Raw genomic sequence first — 4,685 nt, forward strand, 5'->3', positions numbered from 1 at the left:
CAAGCTTCCTTTTCTTGCTCCTTTCAGAGGAACTTCACCAGTTTTCTTGCTGATAAAAATGCATTCTTCTTTGTTGAATAAAACTTCAAAACCTTTGTCTGCAAATTGGATAACACTAAGAAGATTCACTTCAAGACTAGCTACTAGTGCTACATCGTCAATGGCAATATTTCCAGAAATAATCTTGCCATATCCCATTGTGAATCCTTTGCTGTTGTCTCCAAAGGTCACCAAAGGGCCAGCATTCTCCTCAAATTGTGATAGCATGGCCTTATCACATGTCATATGTCTGGAACATCCACTGTCTATGATCCATATGACCTTCTTCATTTTTCCCTGCACACAATGAGTTTTAAGTGTGTTTAGCAACCCAAGCAGTGTTGGACACTTTCTTCTTGTTAACTGATTTAGCAAAAGTAGAATGAGTTGTTTCAGATAAAATATAATTCATTGACTGTTGTGCATTTTCCCTATCTGCTGTAGACCCAATTTTTGTTTCTTTGAGGTCTACTCTCAACTTGTGACAACTTTTCATCACCTTCAAGTTGTAAGGGATGTAATCAAACTTGTCACAGAATGAGTAGGGATCATTTGCATCTGCTTCATTATATTTACAGGCTCCTTCAGTTGGCTTGCTAACAACTTTTTTACAAAGGTGAGTTAAGTGATTCACAGAGCCACATTTCTCACATATCTTTCTTGGGCATCTGCAACATAAGCAAAATTGTTGCTTTTATTTATCCCGATTTTCCCATTTCTATTTTTCTTCTTCTTTCTTGCATCTTCAGTTTTGGTTTCTTTGACAGGTGTCTTGGAACCTTGGTTGTCCATGAGATTCTCTTCAGTTTTGGGATATTGGGTTGCTTCTGTATTTTTCTTCTCATTGTCTTCATCAGCAATTTATTGCTTGATAATCAACTCTTCTTCACTGAAGTTAACTTCACATGCCTTAAACAGAGGTGAGTCAACCTTTTTCAGGATTGTTGGAACATTTTCATTTTTTATTGCTTTTCCTGTGCCACCTCTATTTTTCTTCTTGTTGTTCAAGGCATCATAGCCAAAACCAATAGAAATATTTGCACATGGCTTATTTTTCTCATGGTATTGTCCAACTAACTCAGATGCATTCTTGAAGGACTTCAACTTAACCTCATTCTTTTCCAGCTTCTCCCTTAACATTGCTTCAATCTCACTTGCACACTTGAGCTTGTTCTTCAGATATGCATTCTCTTGTCTTATAGCTTCAAGCTCTACCAACAACAATTCAGCTTCTTATTTCTCATTTTCAAGCTTCTCATTTATCTTTGTCAGTCTTCTAACTTCTCATTAGCAGCAACCATACTTGTATGAATATAAAACATTTATGTTCTCATCTTCTCTATAGTTGGTACCTGTGATTTTGATGAGTATGACTCTCCTTGCTCCAAGGCCATTAGTGCATAATTTCCAACTTCCTCATCTTCATCATTATCAGAATCATCCCAACTTTTTCCCTCTGTAATATAAGCTTTGCTTTGTTGTTTCTTCGGAAGAGCTTCATACTTTGCTTCCAGTTCAACATAAGTTTTGTCTTTCTTTGCTTTCTTGGGTTTCCTGCATTCTGTAGCAAAATGGACTAATTCATCACAGTTGAAGCACCTTATCTTTGATCTGTCAACATATCCAGTTTTGTAACCATTTTTGCTATCAGATGTGTACTTCCCTTTTTCTTTTCCAGCTGCTGTCTTTGTTGAATGAATGTCCTTTACCCTTGAAGAATCTTGGCTTCTTTACTCTAATGTTAGAGAACTTTATTGCCAGATATGCCATTGACTGATCAAGCTCATCAAGTTCATCAAGGGTGTAGAAATCATCTTCTTGTAATTCCAGAATGACTTGTTCCTGTGATTCATTATTTCTTTGCTCATTTGCTGAGGCAACTGGAGTCTGGGAACTTGGCTCATCATTAGAGGTCTGGATTTCATTGACAATTAGAGCACTTGAACCATCCACAATATGCCTTTGACTAGTTCTTAATAATTTCCTTTGAATCATCTCTAATTCATATGTTTTTAGAATTCCATATAGAACTTCCAGTGTTATTCTGCTCAAGTCTATCCCTTCTCTGATTACTGAATTTTTCTGTTCCAAATGATCAGGGAGTGTAAGTAAAAATTTCAAGTTCACTTCTTTAGCTTTATAGTATTTTTCATGGAGCTGCAAATCATTTATCAACTTATTAAACCTTTCAAACACATCAGTGATACTTTCTTTTGGCTTAGCCATGAAACCCTCATACTGTGAAATCAGTATCCTTCTTTGATTAAATCTAACTTCCTCAGTTCCCTCACAGAGTATTTCAATCTTTTCTCAGATCTGCTTGGCAGTGTCAAATTTTACAATATTGTTGTACATTACATTGTCAAGTGACTCTATCAATATCAGCTGCAAGCCGCTATCCAGGGAAATTTTTTCTTTCTCAGGCTCAGTGTACTTAGAAGGATCTTTTGGAGCATAATGAGCTGGAATGACCATATCACCATCTGTTGATTCCTCAACTCTAACCATCGGAGTGAAGGGCCCATTCTTGAGAATCTAAATGTAGAGTGGATTGGCCATCCTGATAAATAGCAACATTTTCTTTTTCCAAAGAGTGTAGTTAGCTTTGTCAAAAGTAGGAATTTTGATGCTACTGATTTTATGTGTATTCATTATTCCAAGATCTTGAATCTGTTTACTTTCAGATTTTGCTCTGATACCACTTGTTAGGTAATGAATTACACACAGAGGGGGGTGAATGTGTTTTTATATTTTTATGCTTTTCTTGAAGTATTTATGGCTTGAACAAAGTAAATCAAATCTTACAGTGAAATGTGTTAATACTAAAATTAAACAAGCAATAACAGTGAACACAGATCTTTCAAAACTCACTTAATTTTATATAAAAATTAAGAATGTTTTGCTACAAAATTTCTAAGCTCTTTGTTGATAAAGAGCTTAGCTTCTTCCTTGAGAGAATACAAGAATTTCCTGATCTAATTGTTACAGCTAACAAAGGACCAGTGTTAACTTTATATGATAGTTAACTACTGGTTTACACAGTGTATAATAAGAGATGCTATTCAATTTAGTAAACTGTCACTTATTTCCATTTTAGGAAAACTGTATCTTCCATTTTTGGCTTAGAATATATTTTCATATTGTGTTAACTTTGATCTTCCTTTGTCAGTTAATCTTCACCCTTGATCTTGCACACTCTTCAAGCTACTTTTTGTAGACTTGTCAATCCAACTGGTTGGATTGTTTGTTGATTGTTAATCTTGAATATTGAACTAGTCTGCAATTTATACTTTGAGATTTTACCCCGAGATCTCCAGTTAGGCATATAGAGAACTTGACATCTCGATAAGTATATTGGCTTATCGAGATCTCTAATCACTCTATTGTTGTTTTGACTTGTAGTGGTCTATGAGTTCTCTATAAGAGAATTTAGCTTGTCGAGATCTCTCCGTTTTATGTCTTCACTTTGGCTTATAGACATCTCTGAGTTCTCTAGTGAGTTTTGACTTGTCGATAACTCAGAGTTCTCTAGTGAATTTTGACTTGTCGATAACTCAGAATTCTCTAATGAATTTTGACTTGTCGATATCTCGGAGTTCTCTAATGAATTTTGACTTGTCGATAACTCTGAGTTCTCTAGTAAAGAAATGACCTGTCGATATCTCCAACCTTCATATCTTCAATTTGACTTGTCGATATCTCTGAGTTCTCTAGTAGCTTTCCTGAGTTCTCTATAAGTCATTCTGGAGTTCTCGAATGACTTCTCTATAACACTAAATTTGTGACTTTTAGAGATTTTGACTTAGAATATTTTTCTCAAAACAGATTTATTCAACTCCAAGCTTCTTCATAATTCTTCTGAGGCATGATCTTCTTGATCTTCTTCTAGATAGAATTCTTAAACTTGATACTGTTTACAGAAAAAGACTCCATTCTGCTCTTTGATATTTTTACAGACTTTAAATGTTATAATACAAAATACAAACTAAGATTATAATACAACTTACTTAGGGTTGTCAATTTGACTTAGTCTTGTTATTGTACAGGCATGTCTTGCACAACAGTGTCTCTATTGAAAAGAGCACTCTCCCTGGTGCACCTTTTAAAGAGTATGCACCAACACTTGAACACATTCAAGTGTATGAAAGAAGGAATAAGGATGACGCACACACACAAAGAGCACATCTTTTGAAGCTCCCTCATCTATTCAGGGGGAGCTACCAACACTCAATCCTGAAATTACAAATCTAATCTCTAAAATTTCTTCTTCATACAATCAAACACTTGAATCTAACTCTCACGTGTTATCAAAATCAAGTGACATGGTTCATGAAACTATGCTCACCACCCAGGAACCACATCCAGTTGATGAGAGGCTACACTCTGAGGTAGACCTTGATGACACCAACACAAACACAGGGGTTTCATCAGTTTTTACTGAAGACCCTGTGTATCTACTCAAGCACCTTCATCTGCTAAGCAATCTTCACAAATTGATAGGTTTGAGGGTAGTACTCCTGATGGAGAGCTATCTTAATCCTCTCTAATTCAATTGGAGGTTCCTCATGAAGGGACAACTCCTCTCAAAACACTAGTTGAAATTTCTTAACAATTAAAGCTAGGAGTCCAATTGCCAATGAGTTTGT

The sequence above is a fragment of the Apium graveolens genome, chromosome 1, assembly GCF_009905375.1.
Source record: "Apium graveolens cultivar Ventura chromosome 1, ASM990537v1, whole genome shotgun sequence".
Lineage (NCBI taxonomy): Eukaryota > Viridiplantae > Streptophyta > Magnoliopsida > Apiales > Apiaceae > Apium > Apium graveolens.